This window comes from Salvelinus sp. IW2-2015, linkage group LG14 (assembly GCF_002910315.2).
Source record: "Salvelinus sp. IW2-2015 linkage group LG14, ASM291031v2, whole genome shotgun sequence".
NCBI classification, from domain to species: Eukaryota; Metazoa; Chordata; class Actinopteri; order Salmoniformes; family Salmonidae; genus Salvelinus; species Salvelinus sp. IW2-2015.
The window spans coordinates 6,494,165-6,508,845 of NC_036854.1; the positions used below are offsets into that span (position 1 = coordinate 6,494,165).

Consider the following 14,681-nt stretch of genomic DNA (forward strand, 5'->3'; position numbering starts at 1 on the left):
CCCCCCCCCCCCCCCCCCAAAATGCTAACCTCCACTCTTATTGTAATAGTGAGAGGTTAGCATGTCTTGGTGGTATAATATTTGAGTGTCTGTAACTTTCTCACGCAGGGCATATCGCACAAGCCTACATGTCACAACATTGGTCTCAGGTAGCCTACAAGGTGTGGTGGGTGATGCTGTTTGACTGGCACGTCTCCTCTGAAAGCCAGTGTATACACACAGCCCAGCCGCCAGCGCTCATGAAAAATAGAAATGTGTGAATAGGGAATTGAAAGCAGATTATTCTCCCTTCTCGTGGCGCTCAACTCCCACTGTAGAGAGACAGTTTGTGTGTTTTTCCTTCATCCTATTGAGAAAAGCCCTTATTGAAGCAGCCCTGAGCAAAAAGCGGAACACATTGCTGCTGTACCAAGTGAATGAGAAAAGAGAATTTCTGTCACATCATTTTGTCTGGAAGCAAAGTCCTAGACATTGGTTTATTAAATACTATAGGACCTTTTCTTTGCTGAGACCATTGATGTTGAGTTATTTAAGTACAATGTGGCTGCTACTGTAGACCACTGTCATTTGGTTATAATGTATTCAGATGACCTGTAATTGCTCACTTAATTTTTGGGACTGTTGACTTGCCTTCTACCCCTCTAACATTGAGGTCTTGACACTTGACACTTGTGCCACTTCAAAGCCATTATGCTCTTGCACTTGACCCCTCTGCTGTCAATGTAGAAAAAGTGTCGGATAAATTGCTTGTAAAGACCTCTACCGTTTGAAGACTTAGCTAATTAGTACAGCCCGACCGATATATTGGTTCACCGATATCGGCTGATATTGGCCTTTTACAAACATCGGTATCGGCCGATAATTCCACCGATATCCTAAATTCAATAAATAGGATGAAAAGGGGAATCTCATGCTTATCCGAACACTTGGATGGCAATATATCATTATTGTCACAATGTAAGAAATCAACATTTGAAGCATATTTCTTGGACAATTGGTCTTTTGGATGGCAATTTATGAGAACTTGTATGGAAGAATTACACGTAAAACAGTATATCGGCAGATGTATCGGTAAGTTTTGTACCCTACAAAATATTGGAATCGGTATCGGACCCCAAAAACACATCAGTCGGGCTCTACTAGGCATAGTACCTCACCCCTCAGAGAATGGAAGTCCCTGTCTGTGTCCCAAATGGCACCCTTTTCCCTTTTATAAGACACCACTTTTGACTAGGGCCAATAGGGCTCTGGTTAAAAGTAGTGCACTATATAGGGAATAGGGTGCCATTTGGAATGCATGCCCAATGATGCGGTTGAAAGGCACACTGCCCTAACCCATCTGGACAAGAGGAATACCRATGTGAGAATGCTGTTCATCGACTACAGCTCAGCATTTAACACCATAGTACCCTCCAAACTCGTCATCAAGCTCGAGACCCTGGGTTTCGACCACGCCCTGTGCAACTGGGTACTGGACTTCCTGACGGGCCGCCCCCAGGTGGTGAGGGTAGGTAACAACATCTCCACCCCGCTGATCCTCAACACTGGGGCCCCACAAGGGTGCCTTCTGAGCCCTCTCCTGTACTCCCTGTTCACRCACGACTGCGTGGCCATGCACGCCTCCAACTCAATCATCAAGTTTGCAGACGACACTACAGTGGTAGGCTTGATTACCAACAACGACGAGACGGCCTACAGGGAGGAGGTGAGGGCCCTCGGAGTGTGGTGTCAGAAAAATAACCTCACACTCAACATCAACAAAACAAAGGAGATGATTGTGGACTTCAGGAAACAGCAGAGGGAGCACCCCCCTATCCACATCGACGGGACAGTAGTGGAGAGGGTAGTACGTTTTTTAAATTCCTCGGCGTACACATCATGAATTGGTCCACCCACACAGAAAGCGTTGTGAAGCTGCGCCTCTTCAACCTCAGGAGGCTGAAGAAATTCGGCTTGTCACCAAAAGCACTCACAAACTTCTACAGATGCACAATCGAGAGCATCCTGTCGGGCTGTATCACCGCCTGGTACGGCAACTGCTCCGCCCACAACCGGAAGGCTCTCCAGAGGGTAGTGAGGTCTGCACAACGCATCACTGGGGGCAAACTACCTGCCCTCCAGGACACCTACACCACCCTGATGTCACAGGAAGGCCATGAAAGAGCATCAAGGACAACAACCACCCGAGCCACTGCCTGTTCACCCCGCTATCATCCAGAAGGCGAGGTCAGTACAGGTGCATCAAAGCAGGGACCGAGAGACTGAAAAACAGCTTCTATCTCCAAGGCTATCAGACTGTTAAACAGCCACCACAACATTGAGTGGCTGCTGCCAACATACTGACTCAACTCCAGCTCACTTTAATAATGGAAATTGATGGGAATTTGTTCAAAAATGTATCACTAGCCACTTTGCATGTCATAAGTATTTGATACATCAGAAAAGCAGAACGTAATATTTGGTACAGAAACCTTTGTTTGCAATTACAAAGAATCATACGTTTCCTGTAGTTCTTGACCAGGTTTGCACACTGCAGCAGGGATTTTGGCCCACTCCTCCATACAGACCTTCTCCAGATCCTTCAGGTTTCGTGGCTGTCGCTGGGGCAATACGGACTTTCAGCTTCCTCCAAAGATTTTCTATTGTGCAGGTCTGGAGACTGGCTAAGCCACTCCAGGACCTTGAGATGCTTCTTACGGCGCCACTCCTTAGTTGCCCTGGCTGTTTTTCTGTTCGGGTCTGTCATGCTGGAAGACCCAGCCACGACCCATCTTCAATGCTCTTACTGAGGGAAGGAGGTTGTTAGCCAAGATCTCGCGATACATGGCCCCTCCATCCTCCCCCAATACGGTGCAGTCACCTGTCCCAATTGCAGAAAAGCATCCCCAAAGAATGATGTTTCCACCTCCATGCTTCACGGTTGGATGGTGTTCTTAGGGTTGTACTCATCCTTCTTCTCCTCCCAACACGGCGAGTGAGTTTAGACCAAAAAGCTCTATTTTGTCTCATCAGACACATGACCTTCTCCCATTCCTCCTCGGATCTCCAGGAGGTCATTTGGCAAACTTCAGACGGGCCTGGACATACGCTGGCTTGAGCAGGGGACCTTGCGTGCGCTGCAGGATTTTAATCCATGACGGAGCGTAGTGTTTACTTCTTTGAGACTGTGGCCCAGCTCTCTTCAGGTCACTTGACCAGGTCCTGCCGTGTATCTGGGCTGATCCCTCACCTTCCTCATGATCATTGATGTCCCACAAGGTGAGATCTTGCATGGAGCCCCAGACCGAGGGTGATTGACCGTCATCTTGAACTTCTTCCATTTTCTAATAATTGCGCCAACAGTTGTTACCTTCTCACCAAGCTGCTTGCCTATTGTCCTGTAGCCCATCCCAGCCTTGTGCAGGTCTACAATTTTATCCCTGATGTCCTTACACAGCTCTCTGGTCTTGGCCATTGTGGAGAGGTTGGAGTCTGTTTGATTGAGTGTGGACAGGTGTCTTTTATACAGGTAACGAGTTCAAACAGGTGCAGTTAATACAGGTAATGAATGGAGAACAGGAGGGCTTCTTAAAGAAAAACTAACAAGTCTGTGAGAGCCGGAATTTTTACTGGTTGGTAGGTGATCAAATACTTATGTCATGCAATAAAATGCAAATTAATTACTTAAAAATCATACAATGTGATTTTCTGGATTTTTGTTTTAGATTCCGTCTCTCACAGTTGAAGTGTACCTATGAAACAAATTACAGACCTCTACATGCTTTGTAAGTAGGAAAACCTGCAAAATCGGCAGTGTATCAAATACTTGTTCTCCCCACTGTATATACTGTACTCTATATCATCTACTGCATCTTGCCATCTTTATGTAATACATGTATCACTATCCACTTTAAACTATGGCACTTTTATGTTTACATACCCTACATTACTCATCTCATATGTATATACTGTACTCGATACCATCTACTGCATCTTGCCTATGCCGTTCTGTACCATCACTTATTCATAAATCTTTATGTACATATTCGTTATCCCTTTACACTTGTGTGTATAAGGTAGTTGTTGTGGAATTGTTAGGTAAGATTACTCGTTGGTTATTACTGCATTGTCAGAACTAGAAGCACAAGCATTTCGCTACACTCGCATTAACATCTGCTAACCATGTGTATGTGACAAATAAAATTTGATTTGATTTGGTACATTATTACAACAGGCTTCATTTGCTCTACAAGCTTGCCTGTGCTGTTGAACATTTGCTTGAAAATTGAGACATAACAGGCTTCTTTTTGTTGATTTAGAGTCTTGGAATATGCTCTCTATACAATAATACATGAATGCAATTGTGGAGAAGAGGCCAGTGCATTGAGAGCTGTAGGCTGGGCTTTTGTAAAAAAATATATATTTCACCTTTATTTAACCAGGTAGGCCAGTTGAGAACAAGTTCTCATTTACAACTGCGACCTGGCCAAGATAAAGCAAAGCAGTGCGACCAAAAACAATAACACAGAGTTACACATAAACAAACGTACAGTCAATATGTCACAACTTCCGCCGAAGTCGGTCCCTCTCCTTGTTCGGGCGGCGTTCGGCGGTCGACGTCACCGGGCCTTCTAGTCATCGCTGATCCACCTTTCATTTTCCATTGATTTTGTCATTGATTTTGTCTTTTTTTTTTTTCTACACACCTGGTTTTCATTCCCCAATTACATGTTCATGTATTTAACCCTCTGTTTCCCCCATGTTTTTGTGCGTGATTGTTTCTATGTTCATTTCGGTTCATGATGGCTGGTTTTTCGACGGGTGCTGTTTTCAACCGTGCGTAATATTTACCGTTTGTATTTGTTCAAGTGTATTTGTTACCTTGTGCCTTTATTTTTTAGTAAAGTACGTTGCTCACTCATTTTGCTCTCCTGCGCCTAACTTCATGCACCAGCTAGACTCACCTTCTGACACAATAACACAATAGAAAAATCTATGTACAGTGTGTGCAAATGTAGAATATTAGGGAGGTAAGGCAATAAATAGGCCATAGAGGCGAAATAATTACAATTCAGCATTAACACTGGAGTGATAGATGTGCAGATGATGATGTGCAAGTAGAGATACTGGGGTGCAAAAGAGCGAAAACAAAAATAACAATATGGGGATGAAGTAGTTGGAAGTGCTATTAACAGATTGGCTGTGTACAGGTACAGTGATCGGTAAGCTGCTCTGACAGCTGATGCTTAAAGTTAGAGAAGGAGATATAAGTCTCCAGCTTCAGTTATTTTTGCAATTCGTTCCAGTCATTGGCAGCAGAGAACTGGAAGGAAAGGCGGCCAAAGTAGGTGTTGGCTTTGGGGATGACCAGTGAAATATACCTGCTGGAGCGCGTGCTACTGGTGGGTGTTGCTATAGTGACCAGTGAGCTGAAATAAGTCGGGGCTTTACCTAGCAAAGACTTTTAGATGACCTGGATCCAGTGGGTTTGGGGACGAATATGTAGCGAGGGTCAGCCAACGAGAGCATACAGGTCGCAGTGGTGGGTAGTATATGGGGCATTGGTGAGAAAACGGATGGCACTGTGATAGACTACATCCAGTTTCCTGAGAAGAGTGTTGGAGGCTATTTTGTAAATGACATCGCCAAAGTCAAGGATCGGTAGGGTTGCCTGATTTGCCCATCAAAACAGCGAGGGAATTGTATAACGCATCAAGCCTCCGTTACTGCATCTTGCCTCGCAATGCAGTGGGGCAGTTTGTGTTAATACTGTATGATTTTCGAGAGCTGTGGTTGAGTCCTGGGAAATAATGTTTGAAGACTTGCCAGCAGGGCCTAAAACTAACTTTTTTTGTATACCAGCCACTGTGGCAGGTACTGTAGATAATAAAATCTACCAGCCATACTGATTCTCTTACCAGCCAAAATATTTTTGGGGCCATAATTACACAAAGAAACACACAAAAAAACGGATGCGCGTGCTTAATGATTCTAAGCATTAAATGTATTACTAGTAAGAAGTAATGTGGTATATTGCTTGATTTAATATTCTGTGACCTATGATTTTTGCTAGCAGTGGGAGCAAACCCAAACATTGAAAAGCAACCGAGCTTGTGAACAAAACAATGTAAATAGCCAAGAAATGCAAGGAAAACTTGAGTAAATTAGACCAATTTATATGCCTGTGCCCAATGCTTCTAAAAACAAATCTTTCGGGCACTCACAGCCCCCCATACAGGCAGTGTTGCTGCATGAGGTGGGATAGCTACAACGTTAGGATTCAGATTTCTTTGTGCCTTACCAGATATGAAACAAAATGGCAGAAATACTTTGAAAAAAGCTACAGCAGCATTTATTTTGCTATAAATCACAACTCGCACTTGTGGCCATGATTAACAATTTTTTTCCAATTGCTCACACTGTAGAACCCGGAGTGTTACCACGCGCTAACGTGGCTGGTAAATCAGACATTCTTACCCACCAATGCCAAAACTCTCATTTGGCAGGTGGCGGGTGTTAATTTTAGGCCCTGCTTGTCACACTCTAGTCTAGCCGTGGCTTGAAGCTCTTGTGAAATAAAAAAAACTGTACTAATTTATCAGTCTCTTCTGTTCCGTACTCGTGGCTTGGTAATGCACGGTACTGTATGCAGGGAGCATCCTCAGACTGATAGAATCCCTGTGCGTTTGAGCCTCCCCTGTGTCCGTGCGTGTTACCCCTGTCTTTCCCCCAGATCTGCAGTGGGACTATGATAAAGGCAGACCTGTCAGGTGAGGTGTATTTCTAGGGTGATTTATGTGAGCATTAAGATTCCGTTAACCCTTTACACAGAGTGACAGAGCCACATGGTTTCCTCCTGCCTCTGTAGCTTCATGCACTCAGCAAGGAGTAACGCTGTGGGGGCTGCTCCTCTGGGATGGAGGTAGGGATGATCAGTTCAGTCCACCGACACACACACACACTGCCGCAACATAAACACACACTACCTTGGCCACTAGAGGTGAGATAGGCATCCCCATCTGTTTGCTAGACCCTTCCCATGGTAAAAAAAAAAAAAGTCAGGACTTGGTAATGGTTGTATAAGGGACAGGATCTGTGTTTTGGCCTAAAATGTAATTTCTCAACCATGTCACTAGTTGCTTCTCTGTTAATGTAGCGGTCTGGTAACACCTAATAACAAGACAGTTCTAAGGACAACATGGAGAGGATGCTCAATTATGCCAAATTGTTTTAATGATGAGTCAGTCAGAGCTCTATTGGATCTGGTTGTATTCTGAGAAGTAATTTAGGATCAAATTGTTGGATAATTGGTTTGTTGCCTGATGGACATTGTAATCATGATTATTATGAGAATGATTGCATTTCTAATTGGTTTTTCTACAGACATGCTGTAGGCTGCATATAGCCTAATACTGAACCAAAGAGTGGTGTTGCCTCAAGTCTCTAGTGATGACAATCAATTAAAGAATGATTACTTCAGTAGTATTTTCTTTAAGCCATTATTATTTAATCGGCAGAGTTAAAAAGGGAGTAGTGACTATTAGGGTTGGGCGAGATTACGACACAATCGGAAATCAACAACGTTTGACAGACATCGTTGATGGCAACGACATCATGATGTGACAGACGATAGTTTTTATATGTTTAATTTTTTTTTACAGACGATAGTTTAACCTATTTGAACATGACTGGCACAGCAGAAGTCGGCCAGCGCATAACAGTGCAGCTCACAGCCGGGCGACACGCCAAATGACCCACCTATTTCTATTTGCCGTAGCCTTTTTCATGAATTATGTAGGTACACTTAGGCTACTATTAACATAACGCACGAGTAGGCCTGCAATGTCGACGGAGCGGAGAGCGCCAAAAGCTGCGCAAAACGTCAGATAACATTTCTCTCGCTCACCTCTCCAATGTCGGATGATCATGGGCCTTTTGCAGCAGACACTCCGTTGTGTGGCTTGTTCTGAAATCTTCATTTCCCTTTTTGTCCCATTCCCCATTTTTTATTTGCATGTGACTAGTTAGTCTAAGCATATATTTCACGATCAACATTGAAATGAAACCAGGAGGCCAGTAACCGAGTTCTATCTCAGTTATGTTTGTGAATATCCTAAATAAAAACATGATATGGTAATAATGAGAGAGGAATAACCAAAAATTGCAAGATGGAATAATTGAATGGGAGGTTAAACAAACCTTAAACGTTTTTGGACTCCAACTGACCAAAGCTTTAGGAAAAACAAAGTGTGCCGCCGGAAATTCCTTGCAAACTAAACAGCCAATAATATAGCCCTACACTAGGCTACTGTCAATAAAATGAGCAGTTAACGTTACTAGTACAAGTTTAAACAGATATTTGTATTAGTGTTTATTCATATGCTTGAATTGCGCTACGGGCATTACATAACCACCCGCAGCAGCGCTTTTGATAAGCGCAATCAAAAAATATATGTTGCCTATAATAAGAGTGGCTACAAATTACAAAATGAATCAAGTAAACAAAATAAGTATGAAATTAACCGAATAAATGAAAGTGCAAATACGTTTTAAAGCACACAACAGAATATTCTAGCCTAGGCTACATTTATTTTGAATAAGACACATCTGTGAATACAGGCTTTGAAAATTAAACAAATAATGCAATGAAGAACCATTTGACTATTTTTCTTTTCATTATTTATTAACCTACCTAAAGGTTACTGGCAAGGAACACAAGCATGTTCACCTTTTCTGGCTTTAATAGACTCTGGAGTGGCATGCTGTATGTAGACCCACTGAAAACACATTCAGACCGAACACTTTTTGCACGAGGTTTGAACAGGTCGATAGGACGATGTGTCATTCCAGACATCTCCCAACCCTAGTGACTATTCCATAAGCAGAGTTTAGCCCAGCCAGGCAGCAGGTTTGCAGGCTCTGGTGGTGGGCAGGCGGGTTGCCACTGCCCTTGGACCATTCAGAGAAGCCCAGCCATCTGGGCCCCGTGTTGCACTGTGACAGGGCATGACAGTCACAGCACATAGCACCCAACCCAACCCAGACAGACAGACTACCCACACAGCCCATAGGACAAACGGTACAAACACTCACTCACTTTTCCAATAACACTATAACACTGGGCAGTAAAAATGACAATCTGGACTGTTTTTCTGACTGTGCTTTATGTCAAGTTTAAATCATGGTTGTTCTGTGGCTATTGTTGAAGCAATTTATCACCCTGGCCCTGCCATTTTGTAATTAGTAAAACACTTTACCTGAGCCATATATTTAGATATATGGCTCTGCTATTTACTGATGGTTGTCTTTTTCACTCCAAGGACAAACCCATAGCCTGAATATGATCTATCAGACTCGGTGTCCAAGCAGCAAACCTGTTTTTTATTGTCTAATTAGAGTGTGCTAGCTAGCCCAGTCTTAAGTCTGGGGAGGGAAGGGATTGTCAGGGATGACTACCTTTTAATAATATGAAGTTTGGCTCCAGGATGATGAATGAAAGTTATCAGATGTGCAGAGCTCGGTCAGTTATCATGTCAGCTAGAGCCAGAGGAAATGAGTGTCAGAGCTGAGGCTTGTAAAGGGCAATGGCAGCTAAAACTGTTCTGTTTAGCCTCAGAAAACTGCAGTGTAATGCTCGGGGGAACATTTTCACTCCGGATTACGCTGTCCATCTACAGTAAGCAGACCACTTACTTTTCATCCCTAAATGTCACGAGTGAGATATCTGTATCTGTACATTTTTAGCCAAAGCTTTCAGTAGAATCAGCTTTCCCTTTCATTTCTGGAGAGAGTATGCTAATCTTTCCTGAGTTGGGAAGGATGCACACTGAAAGTTGAGAGCGTAATTATATGTGATCATTGTCAGTTTGAGATGTGTTATTTAGAGACTTTTTAAAGAAATTTCATAGCATCCCACTTCACCATTTATCATTTATCAATAACTAGTTTCTGATGCAAAGCACCTTCTCGTCATCATAACATCCTGTATGTCGCCATAGCAGCCTGAAGACCTATGTCTACACTGCAAATTGGCCGGTATTACCTAGTGTTGATTTTCAGTGTAACATGTAAGGGAAAGGGGTATATCTAGTCAGTTGTACAACTGAATGCCTTCAACTGAAATGTGTCTTCCGCATTTAACCCAACCCCTCTGAATCAGAGAGGTGCGGGGGGCTGCCATAATCGACCTCTTCGGCTCCCGGGGAACAGTGGGTTAACTGCCTTGCTCAGGGGCAGAACGACCGATTTTTACCTTGTCAGCTCGGGGATTCGATCCAGCAATCTTTCGGTTACATGTAGTGTTGATTCAAGTGTTAAATTAACACTAATTGGTGTAAAATAACCCTAGTGTTGGTGTTAATAACCATTGTTAAACCAAGACCACGCCTATCATATTTCCCTGCATGCTCTGTTGCAGGTTGATTTTTAGAATGGTTTGTTTCATGCTATTTGTTTGCATGTACATTGATTAATTAATCTTATGCATCTCAAATATAAATAACAAATGTTTCTACTAATCCAATCTGTTACTTCAACTTATTGCACCCGTTACTGAAATGGTTGTTCCAGTTTAGATGCTTTAGGTAGTCTCATATCTTAGTCTTCCCAACCCGGCAGTCATTCGGAATGCATGTTGCGGGTGAATTAAAATTCAAAATGTTGGATATCCCCACTCTGGCTGGATTCCAATAAGACTTGTTCATCACTTTACACACCAGCATAAAGTGACTTGCGGGTCCGATGTGGCTTGTTAAAGAATATAATTTGAATGATAACATATTTGCTTAGGATTTCATCACAGGACTGAAAATGGATAATTGCAACAACCATGTCACTGACAAATACAGTCATGGGTGGTAACTCTACAATTCACTCGAAAGGCAAGGCACTCTGGGGAAATATGCAAATGGCGCTTTACACTAAGCATTGTGTTAGTTTAACACTGGAGAATTTGTGGCGTAGTAATGGACATGTACATGAGAGATTTCAGCTGAGGGACACTGCCTGCCCTACCACGACAGAGTCAGCAGCTCAGACTCCAGCCCCACACACACATAGTGACACAGAAACACACACTCACACACTCATGCCTGCTCTGCTCCGCCATCCGTCCTCCATTAGTTAGTGGTAGAGTGAGGTCAGGACCCTGCTTAGGACATCCTGTACCCTCAGTGCATCAGGATATTTGTACAGCCGTCCTCTGAGGGACACAGTCCCTGCTTCTGCCTTGGGTTAACTGCAAAGAGCCTTGTCAGGAAAAATATTCCTCTCTCACACACACATGCGCAGTGACACACACACACACACACAAAGGTTGTCCCTATAAAGACAGAAAACGGATTATTCTGTGTGCATTATTCTTACCAGAGAGAAACTAATAACAGTCATTTTGTACTAAAACATTTGAGGTCATCGTTGTTGTTTTTCTACCCACTGTAAAACTCTGAAAAATGACACTGAAGTCAGATTTATTTTTCACATCTCACTGAGTCAGCGGTAAAGTGACCAGTGAAGATGGCTTTTCTTCGGCGGGAGAAAGACACCTTTGTCTATGAACAGCTTCCGTACCAGTCACACTATTTATAGCTCCTCAGACTGCAGACTGCAATTGCGGGCCTGTTGAACTTCTCTCGGCGGGATCATAGAGATCTACAGGCCGATCTATTACATTTTCAGTAGATGACAATACCACATATCTCACAACTCCTGTCTAGGTCCCACAAGACATGACCAGGCATAGCCCTCCTTCCCTAGTAAGAACAAGTTATTATATCTGCTATGTGAACTGCTTAAAGGATAAGTATTTAGTGGTGTCATACACAATTTTTGTGTAATTGTATGATTTAATGTCTATTGACTGTTTAGTGATGAGCAAAACAGGAAAGTGCTGTTCTGTGACGTTTTCATGGAGGATCTCTGAGATGACTAATGCAAGAAATGGATAGACATTTTCAATGATCTACAGTATTCAGACCCCTTGACTTTTTCCACATTCTGTTACATTACAGCCTTATTCGTACACACAGTCCTCCATAATGACAAAGCAAAAACAGGTTTTTAGACATATTTACAAATTATAATTTTTTGTACTTTTAACTATTTTTCTTCTCCCCAATTTTGTGATATCCAATTGGTAGTTAGTCTTGTCCCATCGCTGCAACTCCCCTACGGTCTCGGGAGAGGCGTAGGTCGAGAGCCATGCGTCCTCTGAAACACGCCCTGCCAAGCCGTACTTCTTGACACACTGCCCGCTTAACCAGGAAGCCAGCCGCACCAATGGGTTGAAGGAAACACCGTACAACTGGCGACTGTCAGCGTGCATGCGCCCGGCCCGCCACAAGGAGTTCGCTAGAGCCCAATGGGACAAGGACATCCCGACCGGCCAAACCCTCCCCTAACCCAGACGACACTGGGCCAATTGTGCACCGCCTCGGGTCTGTAGTGACCCATCCTATTTCCATTGATCATCCGTGAGATTTTTCTACAACTTGATTGGAGTTCACCTGTGGTAAATTCAATTGATTGGACATCATTTGGAAAGGCACACACCTGTATATATATTCCCACAGTTGACAGTGCATGTCAGAGAAAAAAACAAGCCATGAGGTCGAAGGAATTGTCCGTAGAGCTCCAAGACAGGATTGTGTCGAGGTACAGATCTGGGGAAAGGTACCAAAAAAATTCTGCAGCATTGAAGGTCCCCAAGAACACAGTCAAATCAAATTTCAAATCAGATTTATTTATAAAGCCCTTCTTACATCAGCTGATATCTCAAAGTGCTACACAGAAACCCAGCCTAAAACCCCAAACAGCAAGCAATGCAGGTGTAGAAGCACAGTGGCCTCCATCACTCTGACAGAGCTCCAGAGTTCCTCTGTGGAGATGGGAGAACCTTCCAGAAGGACAACCATCTCTGCAGCACCAGACGGAAGGCACTCCTCAGTAAAATGCACATGACAGCCCGCTTGGAGTTTGCCAAAAGGCATCTATTGGACTCAGACCATGAGAAACAAGATTCCCAGGTGTGATGAAACCAAAATTGAGCTCTTTGGTCTGAATGCCAAGCATCTGAAGGAAACCTGGCAGCATCATGCTGTGGGGATATCTTCCAGCGGCAGGGACTAGGAGACTAGTCAGGATCGAGGGGGAAAATGAACGGAGCAAAGTACAGAGAGATCCTTGATGAAAACCTACTCTAGAGTGCTCAGGACATCAGATTGGGGCCTTCCAACAGCACACAGCCAAGACAACCCAGGAGTGGCTTCGATAGAAGTCTCTGAATGTCCTGAGTGGCCCAGCCAGAGCCTGGACATGAACCCGATCGAACATCTCTGGAGAGACCTGAAAATAGCTGTGCAGCGATGCTCCCCAATCAACCTGACAGCTTGAGAGGATTCAACAAAGTACTACGTAAAGGGTCTGAATACTTGTGTAAATGTGATATTTCATTTTCTTTTATATACATTTGCAAACATTTTTAAAAACCTGTTTTTGCTTCGTCATTATGGGGTATTGTGTGTAGATTGATGAGGGAAAAAACAATTTAATCAATTTTAGAATAAGGCTGTGGCGTAACAAAATGTGGAAAAGTCAAGGCGTCTTAATACTTTCCGAATACACTGTAAGCCTTTGCAACATTGACCAATTAAAAGCAGTTCTGTAGCGATTAAGTTTCTGCAGTATACTATAGGCCAAATACATTATCACTGCTATGCTTGCCCTGCCGATGTTGTTCTTTTCAGATCATTTTAAAATTATATTTCAAAACTTGAGTTCTATGATCACGCTGGTAATAGATTATAATTTGTGGCACAGCTGAGTGAGCATAAATTGAAATAATGTACTTTCTTTATAGACTTAAACATGAACTCACTCATAACAGCTGTATTCATTGACATGTGACAGTCTCTCTATTCATCATTTTAGACATTTAAAATCACAGTAGTATCAACTGACTTTGCTGTTTGTTTGAGGAAGCTGCAGAGTGCAGGCACTGTGATCTGAGCAATCCGATTGGGTAGTGGTTGGCCTATAGGTGTATTTGATTTGCTCTCCGGGCACCCTGAGTAGGCAGAGTTTACCTTCAGACACATGAAATGGTTCAAAATGGGAACACTTTGCCTACCCGGCGCAAGGAAGCTGAAACAAGTGCACCTACTGCCAACAGTATGGTGTGGTATGACTAACAAAAACAAAACATCAATGTGTATCAAATCTTACAGTAGTGCATTTATACTAAAAGTGTAATAACTGGTTAGAAAGTGGCGGAATTGCCCTTTTTTAAAGGATAAAGGTAGAAGGAAAAACTGATGACTAGACTTTTCATGAGGATGTCAAACTCTTATAGCCTAGTAATGGGTGGTGTGCAGTGCACCTGAGGAAAAACAACACCCTTTGCCAATTTATCCTTTACAGAATAACCTGGAGTGTAGAGAAGGAGAAAAATAGTGTGTGTGTTCATTCATGTCCAAGTGAGTCTCTCTCATAAAAGTCATTTTATTCTAGCATTGTTTATGTCCCCCCAGCTGACATGCACCCGAGCTGAACCGCCTTATATCGTATCCAGCAAGCCTACGAGTCTGAGGGAAACGTGACTTATGGCTCTCAGCACTTCATGATACTGATGCTCATTAAAACCCTGGCCATTCTGACTGAGCTATGTCTCTCATTACACATCTGCCTAGTGTGTGTGTGTGTGTGTG

The 14,681-nt window shown here is 43.2% G+C and overlaps 1 protein-coding gene across 1 annotated transcript in view; it reads left to right on the forward strand.

The window, feature by feature from the left end:
• Nucleotides 1–14,681, forward strand: part of LOC111973280 (meiosis-specific protein MEI4-like) — a 50,466-nt gene that overhangs the window by 21,714 nt on the left and 14,071 nt on the right. The gene's annotated exons all lie outside the window — the stretch shown is intronic.